Source organism: Gymnoscopelus microlampas, assembly GCF_963454915.1.
Source record: "Gymnoscopelus microlampas genome assembly, chromosome: 23".
Taxonomy (NCBI): Eukaryota; Metazoa; Chordata; class Actinopteri; order Myctophiformes; family Myctophidae; genus Gymnoscopelus; species Gymnoscopelus microlampas.
Genome location: NC_139960.1, coordinates 308,840 through 327,511, shown reverse-complemented (window position 1 = coordinate 327,511; position 18,672 = coordinate 308,840). Strand labels below are relative to the sequence as shown.

The following is an 18,672-nucleotide window of genomic DNA, read 5'->3' as shown; positions in this document are numbered from 1 at the left end:
TGTAGTAACTCTGAGGACCCCCTAGGGGTCCCGGAACCCCTGGGTAAAGAGAAACAGCTGAAAGTTTGAACTGAAGTAAAGTTTAGTTTTTAAAGATTCAATCATCAGCTTTCAGCTCCATGCTGGTGTTGTGCTGACATCTAGTGGGTGATGCGGGGAACTACATATGTCTTCTATAAATAAACTCTGAGAATAATATTTAAATGTATTGATTTAAATCAATTAAATTAAATTAAATTAATTTACTGATTGATAACCAACAAGATCCTCCTGCAGAGTGATCAAATCAGTCCATCAGTTGATGGACACTCATTGTGTTAAGTATTTTTTTACTCATTTTAATTATTTTTACTCATTTTACTTTGCATTATGTGGTGTCAGCCCTGGTACATTTACACACTTAGGACCAAGTTCTGTGAGACTGAAGTCAAAGGAAGAAAACAACCCAAGAAGACCTGTCCCTCATCCTTTTCTTCACTGAGGAACCGTTGGCTTTAATTCTTCCAGAGATTTACAGACAACATTTGCACAATGTTAGCCCTTAGCCCCCCCACAGACAGATGTCAACGTTGTGATCAACCAAGAACCATCTATTCAAATAATATACTATCAACATAATAATCTGTACATTTGATACCATAGGATGCAAAGTAAACAATGAACGTATTGTCTAAATAACAATGAGCCTCAGCATCAGTCTGAACAACATGCAACAACATCTAAATAACATCATGTATGAAGATGAATGAATGAACTTATAGAAATGATTGTTCTCCTGAATGACTTCTATGTCTGCCCAGCAGAGGGCAGTGTTGTTTAATGAAGCTCAAAAACAAACCTTAAAGTCACCAATGAAGCGTTAGACTGTCTCTAGATGTGATTTAAAGGAGTACTCCACACTAACACTGTGTTTCCTAAACAATCATGATGTTTAGATATTGTTATCATTGTAAACCTGTTGTTGTTTTGTTTTACAGCCAAACAGGTGAATACATTACAGATTCAGGCTTTAACCTTTAATGAAACATCCTGTAGCCTTTGATTGATTGATTGACTTTATTTAGAGGTTTGCAGAGAAAAAGTTCATGAAAGTACAGATTTAAATACAAGGTCAACTCAATAGGATTTAAAAACCCAGAAAAAGCCACAGGTTCACTCTGTTGTTATGTTCGGGAGTTAGATAGCCATAATTCTGCTATTATAGGCATAATAGGCATAATGCTGCTATTATATACAAACAGATCCAACTTTCGACAAATCATTTTTATTGAGTAAACAAGGTATTACAAACTGCACAATTTAATCTACTTTCATTAAACCCGGTGAAGATCATTTCTTTTATGAATGGACATTTGACCAGAGCTGCTGCGGGTAATGGCGCCCTCTATAGGCTTCCCCCTCCTCTGCGCGGTCATATCCTCTCAATGTTTACAAACATGAAACCCGTCTATTGTCTTCTGCTTTCTACTTCTAACCCCTCCCCCTTCTGTCTGTCTGTCTGTCTGTCTGTCTGTGTCTGTCTCTCTCTCTCTCTCTCTCTCTCTCTCTCTCTCTCTCTCTCTCTCTCTCTCTCTCTCTCTCTCTCTCAGAGGGGAGTGGTTTAGGAAAAGTACTCAGGTGTTTGTGGGACAGGGGGAGCGGCTTAATGATGACATCATGCAGGTGTGTGTGTGTGTGTGTGGTGTGTGTGTGTGTGTGTGTGTGTGTGTGTGTGTGTGTGTGTGTGTGTGTGTGTGTGTGTGTGTGTGTGTGTGTGTGTGTGTGTGTGTGTACATTTCACAACAGCAGCAGAACAGTGAGTCCATTATGAGACGACATATGTACGGTATGTTTACATACTTTATTACTTTCAGTGCTGGAGAAAGTACTCAAATGTTTAACTTAAGTAAAAGTATCAATAGTGCAATGTAGAAATACTCTGTTACAAGTAAAAGTCTGGATGTTTTGATACTTTGATTCGTTTTAATAATTTAGTTTTACATGTGGAGTTGCATTCGAGGGAAGCAGATCTACAAACACACAACACGTCACCCTGCAGCACGGTGTGAGCTGTAGATCAGTTGTTTTTGGCACACAGCCACGTATAAATCACCTTTCAGTCGAGACGAGGAAGCTTTGAAGTTGGTTAGTTGTGTTGATGTTGTGTAGTTGTGTTGTAGTTGTGTGTTGATGTTGTGTAGTTGTGTTGTAGTTGTGTGTTGATGTTGTGTAGTTGTGTGTAGTTGTGTGTTGATGTTGTGTTGATGTTGTGTTGTAGTTGTGTGTTGATGTTGTGTAGTTGTGTGTAGTTGTGTGTTGATGTTGTGTTGATGTTGTGTAGTTGTGTTGTAGTTGTGTGTTGTGTTGTGTTGATGTTGAGTAGTTGTGGTTGTAGTTGTGTGTTGATGTTGTGTAGAATGTGTGTAGTTGGTGTGTTGATGTTGTGTTGATGTTGGTGTAGTTGTGTTGTAGTTGTGTGTTGATGTTGTGTAGTTGTGTGTAGTTGTGTGTTGATGTTGTGTTGATGTTGAGTAGTATCAGATGTACAAGCTCTCAGTGAGCTTGTAGATCTGTTATATTCTAGGATCAACACCAAGGTATGAAGGAGCATACTACAGCTGTGAAAGTGTTGGTTGTGTTGTTGTGGTTAGCCTAGCGTTAGCTCACACTGCATTGACTGGATAGAGGAGGGGAGCAGATCTACAAGCTCACAACATGTCACGCTGCAACACGTTGAGAGCTTGTAGATCTGCAACACCGGCTCACAGCCAGTATGAAGCATCTGTGTTGATGACGCTGACACAGGGGGAGGAGTTAAGGGGTGTGTGTGTGTGTGTGTGTGTGTGTGTGTGTGTGTGTGTTGTGTGTGTGTGTGTGTGTGTGTGTGTGTGTGTGTGTGTGTGTGTGTGTGTGTGTGTGTGTGTGTGTGTGTGTGTGTCCGTCAGCACAACTGAAGTAAAGCTTGTAGTGTTGAAACTTTAAGAAGAGGAAATGATACTGACACACACACACACACACACACACACACACACACACACACACACACACACACACACACACACAGTAGCTGGGTTGTAGATCGGCTATTTTCGGTGAAGAGGTTTGGTGTAGAGGGGAAAAAGGAGCAGACCAAGTACTGAGTCCAGTACAGACTCACAGGGGCCAAAAGTGAATGAAATATAAAATTAGCATATGTATGATGTATGAGTCATGATCTCATGTTGTGAGCCAATCAGAGATGGTTCATTCAAATTCTCTCTCTCTGCCTGGGGCATCATCATATATAATAGATAAATAGTGTTAGAGGAGGACATGTAACATGATATTCATATATAATAGATAAATAGTGTTAGAGGACATGTAACATGATATTCATATATAATAGATAAATAGTGTTAGAGGACATGTAACATGATATTCATATATAATAGATAAATAGTGTTAGAGGACATGTAACATGATATTCATATATAATAGATAAATAGTGTTAGAGGACATGTCGCATGATATTCATATATAATAGATAAATAGTGTTAGAGGACATGTAACATGATATTCATATATAATAGATAAATAGTGTTAGAGGACATGTAACATGATATTCATATATAATAGATAAATAGTGTTAGAGGACATGTAACATGATATTCATATATAATAGATAAATAGTGTTAGAGGACATGTAACATGATATTCATATATAATAGATAAATAGTGTTAGAGGACATGTAACATGATATTCATATATAATAGATAAATAGTGTTAGAGGAGGACATGTAACATGATATTCATATATAATAGATAAATAGTGTTAGAGGACATGTAACATGATATTCATATATAATAGATAAATAGTGTTAGAGGAGGACATGTAACATGATATTCATATATAATAGATAAATAGTGTTAGAGGACATGTAACATGATATTCATATATAATAGATAAATAGTGTTAGAGGACATGTAACATGATATTCATATATAATAGATAAATAGTGTTAGAGGAGGACATGTAACATGATATTCATATATAATAGATAAATAGTGTTAGAGGACATGTAACATGATATTCATATATAATAGATAAATAGTGTTAGAGGACATGTAACATGATATTCATATATAATAGATAAATAGTGTTAGAGGACATGTAACATGATATTCATATATAATAGATAAATAGTGTTAGAGGAGGACATGTAACATGATATTCATATATAATAGATAAATAGTGTTGGAGGACATGTAACATGATATTCATATATAATAGATAAATAGTGTTAGAGGACATGTAACATGATATTCATATATAATAGATAAATAGTGTTGGAGGACATGTAACATGATATTCATATATAATAGATAAATAGTGTTAGAGGACATGTAACATGATATTCATATATAATAGATAAATAGTGTTAGAGGACATGTAACATGATATTCATATATAATAGATAAATAGTGTTAGAGGACATGTAACATGATATTCATATATAATAGATAAATAGTGTTAGAGGACATGTAACATGATATTCATATATAATAGATAAATAGTGTTAGAGGACATGTAACATGATATTCATATATAATAGATAAATAGTGTTAGAGGACATGTAACATGATATTCATATATAATAGATAAATAGTGTTAGAGGACATGTAACATGATATTCATATATAATAGATAAATAGTGTTAGAGGACATGTCACATGATATTCATATATAATAGATAAATAGTGTTAGAGGACATGTAACATGATATTCATATATAATAGATAAATAGTGTTAGAGGACATGTAACATGATATTCATATATAATAGATAAATAGTGTTAGAGGAGGACATGTAACATGATATTCATATATAATAGATAAATAGTGTTAGAGGAGGACATGTCACATGATATTCATATATAATAGATAAATAGTGTTGGAGGACATGTCACATGATATTCATATATAATAGATAAATAGTGTTAGAGGACATGTAACATGATATTCATATATAATAGATAAATAGTGTTAGAGGACATGTAACATGATATTCATATATAATAGATAAATAGTGTTAGAGGAGGACATGTAACATGATATTCATATATAATAGATAAATAGTGTTAGAGGAGGACATGTAACATGATATTCATATATAATAGATAAATAGTGTTAGAGGAGGACATGTAACATGATATTCATATATAATAGATAAATAGTGTTAGAGGACATGTAACATGATATTCATATATAATAGATAAATAGTGTTAGAGGACATGTAACATGATATTCATATATAATAGATAAATAGTGTTAGAGGACATGTCGCATGATATTCATATATAATAGATAAATAGTGTTAGAGGACATGTAACATGATATTCATATATAATAGATAAATAGTGTTAGAGGACATGTAACATGATATTCATATATAATAGATAAATAGTGTTAGAGGACATGTCACATGATATTCATATATAATAGATAAATAGTGTTAGAGGACATGTAACATGATATTCATATATAATAGATAAATAGTGTTAGAGGACATGTAACATGATATTCATATATAATAGATAAATAGTGTTAGAGGAGGACATGTAACATGATATTCATATATAATAGATAAATAGTGTTAGAGGAGGACATGTAACATGATATTCATATATAATAGATAAATAGTGTTAGAGGACATGTAACATGATATTCATATATAATAGATAAATAGTGTTGGAGGACATGTCACATGATATTCATATATAATAGATAAATAGTGTTAGAGGACATGTCACATGATATTCATATATAATAGATAAATATAATAGATAAATAGTGTTAGAGGACATCCGCTAACACTATTCATATTAAATAATAGATAATAGGTGGGTTAGAGGACATGTAACATGATATTATATGGTTAGAGGACATGTAACATGATATTCATATATAATAGATAAATAGTGTTAGAGGACATGTAACATGATATTCATATATAATAGATAAATAGTGTTAGAGGACATGTAACATGATATTCATATATAATAGATAAATAGTGTTAGAGGACATGTAACATGATATTCATATATAATAGATAAATAGTGTTAGAGGACATGTAACATGATATTCATATATAATAGATAAATAGTGTTAGAGGACATGTAACATGATATTCATATATAATAGATAAATAGTGTTAGAGGACATGTAACATGATATTCATATATAATAGATAAATAGTGTTAGAGGACATGTAACATGATATTCATATATAATAGATAAATAGTGTTAGAGGACATGTCACATGATATTCATATATAATAGATAAATAGTGTTAGAGGACATGTAACATGATATTCATATATAATAGATAAATAGTGTTAGAGGACATGTAACATGATATTCATATATAATAGATAAATAGTGTTAGAGGACATGTAACATGATATTCATATATAATAGATAAATAGTGTTAGAGGACATGCAACATGATATTCATATATAATAGATAAATAGTGTTAGAGGACATGTAACATGATATTCATATATAATAGATAAATAGTGTTAGAGGACATGTAACATGATATTCATATATAATAGATAAATAGTGTTAGAGGACATGTAACATGATATTCATATATAATAGATAAATAGTGTTAGAGGAGGACATGTAACATGATATTCATATATAATAGATAAATAGTGTTAGAGGACATGTAACATGATATTCATATATAATAGATAAATAGTGTTAGAGGACATGTAACATGATATTCATATATAATAGATAAATAGTGTTAGAGGACATGTAACATGATATTCATATATAATAGATAAATAGTGTTAGAGGACATGTAACATGATATTCATATATAATAGATAAATAGTGTTAGAGGACATGTAACATGATATTCATATATAATAGATAAATAGTGTTGGAGGACATGTCACATGATATTCATATATAATAGATAAATAGTGTTAGAGGACATGTAACATGATATTCATATATAATAGATAAATAGTGTTAAAGGACATGTAACATGATATTCATATATAATAGATAAATAGTGTTAGAGGACATTTAACATGATATTCATATATAATAGATAAATAGTGTTAGAGGACATGTAACATGATATTCATATATAATAGATAAATAGTGTTAGAGGACATGTAACATGATATTCATATATAATAGATAAATAGTGTTAGAGGACATGTAACATGATATTCATATATAATAGATAAATAGTGTTAGAGGACATGCAACATGATATTCATATATAATAGATAAATAGTGTTAGAGGACATGTAACATGATATTCATATATAATAGATAAATAGTGTTAGAGGACATGTAACATGATATTCATATATAATAGATAAATAGTGTTAGAGGACATGTAACATGATATTCATATATAATAGATAAATAGTGTTAGAGGAGGACATGTAACATGATATTCATATATAATAGATAAATAGTGTTAGAGGAGGACATGTAACATGATATTCATATATAATAGATAAATAGTGTTAGAGGACATGTAACATGATATTCATATATAATAGATAAATAGTGTTAGAGGACATGTAACATGATATTCATATATAATAGATAAATAGTGTTAGAGGACATGTAACATGATATTCATATATAATAGATAAATAGTGTTAGAGGACATGTAACATGATATTCATATATAATAGATAAATAGTGTTAGAGGAGGACATGTAACATGATATTCATATATAATAGATAAATAGTGTTAGAGGAGGACATGTCACATGATATTCATATATAATAGATAAATAGTGTTAGAGGAGGACATGTCACATGATATTCATATATAATAGATAAATAGTGTTAGAGGACATGTAACATGATATTCATATATAATAGATAAATAGTGTTAGAGGACATGTAACATGATATTCATATATAATAGATAAATAGTGTTAGAGGACATGTCACATGATATTCATATATAATAGATAAATAGTGTTAGATGACATGTAACATGATATTCATATATAATAGATAAATAGTGTTAGAGGACATGTAACATGATATTCATATATAATAGATAAATAGTGTTAGAGGACATGTAACATGATATTCATATATAATAGATAAATAGTGTTGGAGGACATGTCACATGATATTCATATATAATAGATAAATAGTGTTGGAGGACATGTCACATGATATTCATATATAATAGATAAATAGTGTTAGAGGACATGTAACATGATATTCATATATAATAGATAAATAGTGTTAGAGGACATGTAACATGATATTCATATATAATAGATAAATAGTGTTAGAGGACATGTCATATGTGGTGTTGATCAGATCTTGTGTTCCTGATAAATGGGCTGGCGTTTTGTTTTTAATAAATAGGCCCCTCCCACTAGTTTTACAAGCCAATCACATTGTCACATCACTCCTGTGATCATGTGTAATTAATCTGGAGGTGATTGATCAACCTAAGCATCCTGTTTTGGATGGATAGATGAATAGAAGGATGGATGGATAGATAGATAGATAGATAGATAGCTTTATTGATCCGCCCAAACATATTTTTGCAACAAACGGTTACATTTTTGGGAACCCCTTGTGGAAAATGCTTTTGGCACTGTGTTGACAACCCCTAACATGTGATTCAACGTGTTGACATTTTGTTCAGGATTTTTGGCATGTTTTTGTAAAATAGGCCCCTCCCACTAACTTTGAAGGCCAATTATGGGCGAACGGTGTGGATTGTAAACATTCTGTATGATGAGTTTTAGTCTCACAGGTCCAGAGATCATTTACCAATCTGTGTGTGATTTGGACACAATCTGTAGGAGAAGAAGCAAAAAGTTTAAAAAATCAAATCAAATTACTAAATTAGTTCATAGGTCCATGTGCATTACACACTGTAGTATACAGATTATATATGTCTTTAACTTCTATGTTTTCTGGTTCCCTGTTCTTATGACCTGTTAATATTATCTGTCTAACTAGATAGACATTTTCTTAATGTCTAATCTCTGATTTTACATAATCTACATTTACAGACTTGTTGGCTGTCACCTCGAAAAGACAGATTATGAGATTGTGGCTTCAGCTCTCAGCTCTAATCCTTCACATCTGAGAGAATTGGACCTCAGCTATAATGACATGATGGATGATTCATTCATGGAGCTCATGCTGGATTGAAGAGTCCACATTGTAGACTGGAGATACTAAGGTCAGATTAATTAACCAGCATTATTTTAATTAGTTCTGTTTTATTATGTATTTTTTGATTATAATAAGAAGAGTGAATAAAGTTGACATCATGGTATCCCACACTGACTAGAATCATGATACGGTTACAGTTTGTGTTGGCTAGTCTACACTCTTGCATCACTCATCATCATAATGATACATTACAGTAACTACAACATGTGATCCATCATGGCTGCTATAGAGAATTATCAGGTCCAGTTACACAATCATTGAGTGTCAAACTGGTGTAAACACAGACTGAAGGATTGCTGGTTCCTCAGCCCATCAGCACCAGCAGTCTCTTCTGTCTGTTTCATTTTGTCAATAAGGTTGATATCATGATAACACACACTGACTAGATGAATAATAACTTTACCCTGTGTCATGTCTAGAAACAGAGAAGAAATGTACTTAATCTTGTTTGATTACCATCCACTGGTGTATACCTGGTAACAGGCCTTTCTGTCTGTCTGTCTGTCTGTCTGTCTGTCTGTCTGTCTGTCTGTCTGTCTGTCTGTCTGTCTGTCTGTCTGTCTGTCTGTCTAGAAACAGAGAAGAAATGTACGTTTATCTTTTTTATGTTGGTCAAGTCTCCTAAACCCATAATGGCATACACACACACACACACACACACACACACACACACACACACACACACACACACACACACACACACACACACACACACACACACACACACACACACACACACACACACACACACACACACACACAATATACAGTAGATTATCCTTATCAACTAGTATTATTATTCTGTTTCCAAATAGCTTTCATTGCGCTTTCCAAGAATGTGTACTTTCTTCAAACAAAACTATTTGTCTACTACTATCTGGGGGCGCCTGATGGAGGGGAACGAACTGGTTGGAATAACGTGTTCCTTCCACGTGCTACTTCCAACCGGGGAAACTCCCCCCTGTCAGGTGAAGAAGGCTTGTTAGCTCTCATGCATTGAAGGAGGCATGAGCTCGGCTCTGAGCTCTCCCTAGGTTGGCAGGGGGAGTGTAGTGCCCAGGATTACTTGGGTGAAAAAAATGGGGTTACAAAATCTCAATCTAATGTGAACTTGCTGCTGCCTGTCAGTTAGCTGCCTGTTGGAGGATTAAGATGATTTAATTCACATTATTCCTGACTGCCTCCTCTCTCCATCTCTTGGGTCTTTACTCCAAAACTCTGATAGTTAATCCAGATATGTAATCTGTAATTACAGACTTGCTGGCTGTAATATCACACAGACAGGATGTGAAGTCCTGGCCTCAGCTCTCAGCTCTAATCTTTCCCATTTGAGAGAATTGGATCTAAGCTTCAACTGTCTGCTGGAATCACAAGTGGTTCAACTCTCTGCTGCACTGAAGAGTCCACATTGTAGACTGCAGATCCTGAGGTAAATAATGTGTTTTCTCTCTGTATGGATCTCTACTTGAACATCAACAGCAGTTTGTTAAATATGTATTTCTCTGCAGGTTGTCAGGCTGTGGGGTCACAGAGGAAGGCTGTTCTTCTCTGGCTTCAGCTCTGACCTTCAACCCCTCCCATCTGAGACAACTGGACTTGAACTTCAGCCACTTAGGAGACGCTGGTCTGACGAAGCTCTCTGCTGCACTGGAGACTCTCAAGTGAGTAGACTTAGACTGTGTCCATGTTGGTTAGTGCAGTGTTTCCCTTACAATGTTTAACTGGATGGCCAGGTGGGCCACTGTGCCCCCACAGGAATATAAGTTCGGAAACCTAAATTGGGTTGATTATATCACACCTTTAATTGTGTTTTGCTTCATTTTTTTCATTGATTAGCCACCTTGGAGGTACAGCTTGTAATGATCGGGCATTCGTGTAATGAGCAACACAGATAAACATGCGGGTAGCATCTCCAAAAAATGTTGCCAAAATCCCCCAATGTGCTTCTGTTGGTAATCACTCTTGTTATGAGAGACCTGCCAGCACACACCTGCTGAGAGGTGTGTGTCAGTCACAGGTGTGTGACTGGCACCTGAACATGGGTTCTGCAACTTTGTTGAGTTTGTGTATTTTCCAAGCAGCAACACTGCCCCCCCCCCCCCCCATGGAAAGATGCCACATTTGTCCCTTCAGGATAAGGCCTGGGAAGCTGGTGTTCTGTTACACAGATTACGCTTTATTTGGTGTTTGCCCTGGTACTATTTGCAGGCAGGTGTGTGACTGGTACCTGAACATGGGTTCTGCAACTTTGACATCTGTCTTTGGTAACGCTGTGCAAATGTTGCCTGTAAATCTCTGAAAGAAAACCAGAGGAACCTCTTCTTGGGTTGTTGTCTTCCTTTGACTTCACCAGTCTTAGTCTTGGTCCTAAGTTAGTAAATGGTTCCAGGGCTGACACTAAATAATGCTGTCACTCTGCATAACAGAACACCAGCTTCACTTGTCCTATTGCACGGGTCTTATCCTGAAGGGACAAACGTGGCATCTTTCCATGGGGGGGCAGTGTTGCTGCTTGGAGCATCAACACAAACTCAACAAAGTTGCAGAACCCATGTTCAGGTGGTTTAGAGCGACCTGCCAGCACACACCTGCTGGCAGGTGTGTGCTGGCAGGTTGCTCAAAACCAGACTGATTACCAACATAAGCATATTGGGGGATTTTGGCCATGTTTTTGGGGGCTCTACCCACATTTTTAGTTGTTGCTCATTCCACGAATGCCAGATCCTTACAACCTGTATATAACCCTTTTATTATAACCCTTTTTCTATATATAAATGCTGTATTAAATACTTAAGTATTCAAGAGTAAATATCAATGTATTGCTGCATTAACATTTTGACATGCAAATGCAAAGATTTTCCAGAAATGTTCAAATACATCATTAGTGAAAATAGAAAATAGATCTACACGTTCACAACAAACCACTATGTGACATGTTGTGAGTTTGTAGATCTGCTATTTTCACTATACGTGAAATAGGGGCTTAGTGGTTAAAATACAAAAAAAGTATCATAAAAATACTAGGGCCGGGACTTTATCGCGTTAATTTCGATCAATTAATTACTGGCGCTAGAGGATCTTACAGTACGTCTTAACAGCGGGCGACTCTCCGGACGATCGGCGGACGACATCGTCCAAAAGATAAATCAAATCCTTCTTTTCAGATCAACATCGTCGCCCCGCCCACTTCTCCTCATCACCAGTAGTTGCCGGCTCTCATAGACATATAATGCACTTCTGGAAAAATACTATCCTGAATCGCCCGCTGTTAAAACGCACCTTAAGGGCCCTGCCGGGCACGTACTGAGGAAGCATTGCTGACAAGTAGGAAGGTGCATTCCCATTAAATGACTTAAAAAACACTAAAAGGATCTTAAAATCTATTGTAAAACTGACAGGCAGCCAATGCAGGGACTTTAAAATAGGTGTAATGTGTGTCTCTGTTTGGTCGTTCTGGACAAGTTGTAACAGACCTATAGGTTATTATGTAAGACCAGACAGGAGAGCATTACATTAATCAAGCCTGCTAGTGATAAAACATTATTCATTGTTGTTCTACTTCCTACAGTGTGAATCATGGAGGAGAACACTGGATTAAACCTCAACTCTGTGAGTATCTGTCTGTCTGTCTGTCTGTCTGTCTGTCTGTCTGTCTGTCTGTCTGTCTGTCTGTCTGTCACAATAACTATAGATTGTTTTATACTCCATTGGCTCACAATGCGTTATGATGCGACGCATTGTGAGATTGTAGATCTGCTATTTTCAAAATATTTTTTATACATTTCATACATTTGAAAACTTGTGAAATTGGGCATTCTGCATGATGAGTAATTTTACTTTTGGTACTTTAAGTACATTTTGATATCAATACTTTTGTACTTTTACTCAAGTCAATTTTAAATTCCGGACTTTTACTTGTAACAGGTTATTTCTACATTGCAGTATTGATACTTTTACTTAGGTAAAACATTTGAATACTTTTTCCACCACTGCAACTCCCCTAGAATGTAGTGATTTATTTTAATATAAAGTGAACATTTTAAACTGAAATCTTTGCTAATAATAATTTTTAATGATAATATTCCCTGTCCTGAAAACCAGTGGTGGACAAAGTATTTGGCCATGGACCCCCTTCTCAAAATATTTAGTTCCAGGGACCCCCAGAAGCAAAGATTTGAGTTAAAAATGTTCACTTTAAAGATACATATATATATATTCAAAGATTTGCACACATGTTAAGTTTTTTTTTTAAATAGCAGATCTATAAGCTCATAGCGCGGCACTCGGTGCCGCGCTATGAGCTTAATAAAACATTATTTTTTTATTTTTATTTTGTATATTAAATACTTAAACCCACGTCACTGACTGGAGTTCCTCAGGGCTCTGTTTCCCTCTACACCAAATATGTTCCCTGAAAAATATCAGATCTACAAGCTCACAACCACACATGGTTCCTCAAAGAACCTTATTTGAACCATTAACCACTTAAACCCCTGCATCCCACTGTTGGCCATGTCTTAATACGTGAACATTCATCAGAAATACCAGATCTACAAGCTCACAACGCTTCATGCTGCGATGCATTGTGAGCTTGTAGATCTGCTATTTTCAACAGAGATTTGGAGTGTGGAGGGAAAAAAAATGAGCGGACCAAATATAGAGCCCTGGGAGACACCGGTCCATGAAGGGTTAAAGTGGTTAAGGGTTCTCAAAGTGGGGTCCGGGGACCCCCAGGGGTCCTTGGGGGGGTTCCAGGGGGTCCCCAGCTAAATGTGTTCATACAGCATCACACTCATTTTAACCCCTTGTTTTCCATATTCTACACGTTGGCTAATGAACCCATTCAGACCTGGAAAGCATCTCTGTGTCATTTTACATTTATCTTTATATTTAGAAACAGCTTTTTCACAAACGTCTAAAACCTCTGATCTCCATATTATAACTTTATGACTTTTTACCTGAGTTAACCCTTTCAGACCCAGAACGCATCTGTGTCATTTTACATTTCTTTGGCTATTCAAAAATAGCAGATCGTAGAAGCTACGAGCTTGTAGATCTGCTATGTTTTTGAAAAATTGTGAAAATGTGTTCACATCTTTGAATATATATTTTTCCATAGCGAACATTTGTTACAACTTCTGGGGGTCCCTGGAACCAAATATTTTGAGATGGGGGTCCGCGGCCAAAATTCATATAATTTTGGGGGTCCTTGACATGAAAAAGTTTGAGAACCACTGATATAGAAACATATATATATCATATATATTCAAAGATTTCCTCAAATTTCCAAGATTTTTCAAAAATAGCAGATCTACAAGCTCATAGCGCGGCACTCGGTGCCGCGCTATGAGCTTGTAGATCTGCTATTTTTGAATAGCCCAAAGAAACCTAAAAAGACACAGATTCTTAGCCGGTCTGAAAGGGTTAACGTCCTACTTGATCATACTACAGCGTCACACAAAAGCATCAACAGTATCAGATCTACAAGCTCTAAACGCGGCGTGAAGCGACACGTTTTGATCTTGTAGATCTGATACTTTTGATGCTTTTGAATTTGAATCCTGAAAAGTTTTGGAACATATGAGGTTTCCACCTGAATCAGCCTCAGGTCTAAATGAGTTACAAATAGCAGATCTACAAGCTCACTGTGTGTGTGTGTGTGTGTGTGTGTGTGTGTGTGTGTGTGTGTGTGTGTGTGTGTGTGTGTGTGTGTGTGTGTGTGTGTGTGTTTTTAATTTACTGTGTTTTTTATTCTCATCAGATTTCTCTCATCTCACTCTGGACACAAACACAGCAGCCTGTGTCCTCTCTCTGTCTGAGAACAACATGAAGGCGACACGGATGAAAGAGAGTCAGGATCCTCCTGATCATCCTGAAAGGTTTGATAGAACGGCTCAGGTTCTGTGTTCAGAGGGTCTGACTGGACACTGTTACTGGGAGGTAGAGTGGAGTGGAGAGGTTCAGATAGCAGTGACTTACAGAGGAATCAACAGGAAAGGACAGGGTAGGGACTGTCAGCATGGATTCAATGACAAGTCCTGGAGTCTGGTCTGTAGAGATGGTCACCATGGTAACAGTTACACTGTCGTACACAATAGTAAGCAGACTTTCCTTCCTGTCCGTCTCTCTGACTCCAACAGAGTAGCAGTGTATCTAGACTGTTCTGCAGGGTCTCTGTCTTTTTACAGAGTGTTAGAGGACACTCTGACACACCTTTACACCTTCCAGAACACATTCACTGAACCTCTCTATGCTGGGTTTAGGATTGAGACTGACTCCTCTGTGTCTCTGTGTGAGGACAGACAGGCTGATGTATCATAATGTAATAATCAGGAACAGGTGTGATGGTAGGGGGGGGGGGCTCTGTGTGTCTAACACATTTAAACATGAATATTGTATAGATTTATAGATCAATGAATTCAGTGGTTCTCAATGTAGGGTCCGGGGCCCCCCAGGGGTCCTTGAGGGAGTTCCAGGGGGTCCTCAGGGACATTCATGTATATAGCATCAAAATCAGTGGAACCACCTTAACCATAATTATATACATTGACTATGTGAAAATAGCAGATCTACAAGCTCACAACACGACTCATCGCGCCGCGTTGTGAGCTTGTAGATCTGTTATTTTCAAAGAACGGAATCCTGTATAAAATGGGGTCTCTGGTACAAAGTCTTGTCAGATGGGGGTCCTTGACATGAAAACCTTTGAGAACCACTGGTCTAGCACAGTGGTTCTCACCCTGTGGGTCTGGACCCCCAAGGGGGTCCCCACGTGATTTTTGGGGGGTCCCCAGATGACAGTGAAATGACAATTTAAGGACTTTTAAGACCTTTGGAAGACCTAAAAACAGATCATTACTGCATCAATAGTAATCAATAAACTATAAACTGATCAAACGGACAAATTGTCAAATAATATAAGAAAGAGAAACTATTGTGAAAATAGCAGATCTACAAGCTCACAACGCCAAACTAAATGTAATGCCTCAACTCCTACAATTCAAAGCTTGTCAGGGTGGGGGGTCCCCAGTTCAATTATGATTATTGTGGGGGTCTCCAGTTCACAGTTCAAATATGATTATTTTGGGGGGTCCCCAGTTCAAATATGATTATTTTGGGGGTCTCCAGTTCTAACATGATTATTTTGGGGGTCCCCAGTTCAGATAAGATTATTTTGGGGGGACCACAGTTCATAGTTCAAATATTATTATTTTTGGGGGGTCTCCAGTTCAAAGTTTAAATATGATTATTTTGGGGGGTCCCCAGTTCAGATATGATTATTTTGGGGGTCTTCACCTCTGCTCTGGTCTAGAACATGTAAACATGAATATTGTAAAGTTGTATTAAAAATGGAAAAATGAACATTTATTCCAATGAAGGGTTTTGTAAATCATTGTATTGTACCTTTAAAATGTAATTTCACATTTATTTTGAAGCTTTCATGTATATTTACTCATATCTTCATTAAGATGAAACCAATGCTATTGTATCTACATTGATCTGATGTTACATTCATTAATACTATTGTGTTAATAAAAACTACAAGAAAGAAAAACACTAGGATGTCATCTATTTACAGTGGACTGAGATCACACGCACGCACACACGCACACACAGACACACACACACACACACACACACACACACACACACACACACACACACACACACACACACACACACACACACACACACACACACTTTGCTGCTCGTAACATTGTGACACTAACATTGTGAAAAATGCAAATCTACAACGCAACACTTTGTGAGCTTGCAGATCTTTTTTTGTCACACTCTTTTATAATGAATTGTGTCTCTCTCCCTCCCCTCCCCTCTCCTCTGTGGACTTCATTGAGTGACTGTTCACCTGGTAACCCAGCTGTGTGTCATCTACGTTGACGAGACTCTGTGAGTATATAAAGAGTGGGGTTTGCACACATCTGGTGGCTCCACTCTCTCTTCCTTGTGTCAGAGACTTGCTTGTGTTTGACATGCTCAGATTTCTGCAATGATGCAGTGGTTGTTCAACTTTTCATGTCAAGCACTCTGTGTGTGTGTGTGTGTGTGTGTGTGTGTGTGTGTGTGTGTGTGTGTGTGTGTGTGTGTGTGTGTGTGTGTGTGTGTGTGTGTGTGTGTGTGTGTGTGTGTGTGTGTGTAAACTATGGCCCCACATGTTTCCAAGATGAACTGAAAGTAGCTGATCTACAAGCTCACAACTATTTTCTTTCTAATGAGTGTGATTCAGGCAAGGTGTGACAGCTTAAGTCAGCCATCACCCACCTTAGACACTTTAAATCAGTGCTTTCAAACTTTTCAGCTCGAGCCAAAAGTACAAAAAAATAAAGGAAAAAACATGAAGAATGAACTAATTATAAGCCCTACTGTATTTAATTGTGAAAAGCTCACAATGTGTCACGTTGCGACACGTTGTGAGCTTGTTGATCTGAAGCCATGTTATCCTCTCGGTCAAATAGGCAATCTTGCCAGCTGTAACTATATAAACCACATGTGGCTGAAGAAAGACTAGACTACAGTACAAACCACAATGAGGTGACATTGTATTGTCTCCGCCAGGCCGAAAGGCATGGCGAGAGAGTATGTTTTACCCCCTGTCCGTATGTCCGTCCGTCCGTCCGTCTGTCCTTGAACAGCTAATCTCCGGCACCGTTAGCCCGGTCGCTGTGAAACTGTGCACACTCACTCCCTGGATGCCAATTCAGAACCTCTGCCCCAATTTTTTTACATGGCGCCTTTTATAGCGCCACCAGGAGTCTTTTTAATATTACTCCTACAGATTTTATCCAAACATCATGCAAATCAGTACACAGTGGCCCTCATTTATCAACGCGGTGCAGCCCAAATAATGGGAGTACGGCGAGATCACCTTTATCAATATATCCTGACGTGGGCTTCATCCTACGGTACGCTGAGATCTCACGTCTGGTAGAGAGCAGTTGTTGACGTTGGCTGCGCCCGTTTTTCCATCCTAGACCTGTGGAGCAGCATTGTCTGACTGTCTGACAGGCATCTCAACATATGTGTTCACTCAAATATATATATTTAGCATTTTTTTCGTTCTAATTCTGTTTGTTTTCATTGGCTTCTATAGCAGAGTTGTATTAGTTATAATGCTAATAATGGGCGTAAACCTGACCTGACTTATTTGTTTATTTGCACAAAATAAACAAATAAGTCAGGTGCAGGATTGAGTAATTATTGTTTAATAACGCATTGAGACCTGAAGCCGATTCTACACGTCTCCTAAATCTCAACAGTTTTCTGAAAAACGTATGTTTCTACATCAGTGGTGCTCAATCTTTTTCATGTCAAGGACCCCCAAAATTATATGTATTTGGCCGCAGACTCCCATCAAAATATCTTGTTCCAGGGACCCCCCAGAAGCAAAGATTTGAGTTAAAAATGTTCGCTTTAAAAGTATTTATATTCAAAGATTTGCACACAT

The 18,672-nt window shown here is 36.6% G+C and overlaps 1 protein-coding gene across 1 annotated transcript in view; it reads left to right on the top strand.

Moving 5' to 3' along the window:
- LOC311039739 (NACHT, LRR and PYD domains-containing protein 3-like) overlaps positions 1 to 16,739 on the top strand; it is a 246,419-nt gene extending 229,680 nt beyond the window's left edge. The window contains exons 11-15 of the transcript XR_014600196.1: positions 9,044 to 9,216; positions 10,465 to 10,638; positions 10,718 to 10,870; positions 12,778 to 12,818; positions 14,971 to 16,739. The gene's annotated coding sequence lies outside the window, so the exon portion shown is untranslated. The remainder of the gene's footprint in view (positions 1 to 9,043; positions 9,217 to 10,464; positions 10,639 to 10,717; positions 10,871 to 12,777; positions 12,819 to 14,970) is intronic.
- The last annotated feature ends 1,933 nt before the right edge of the window (positions 16,740 to 18,672 follow it).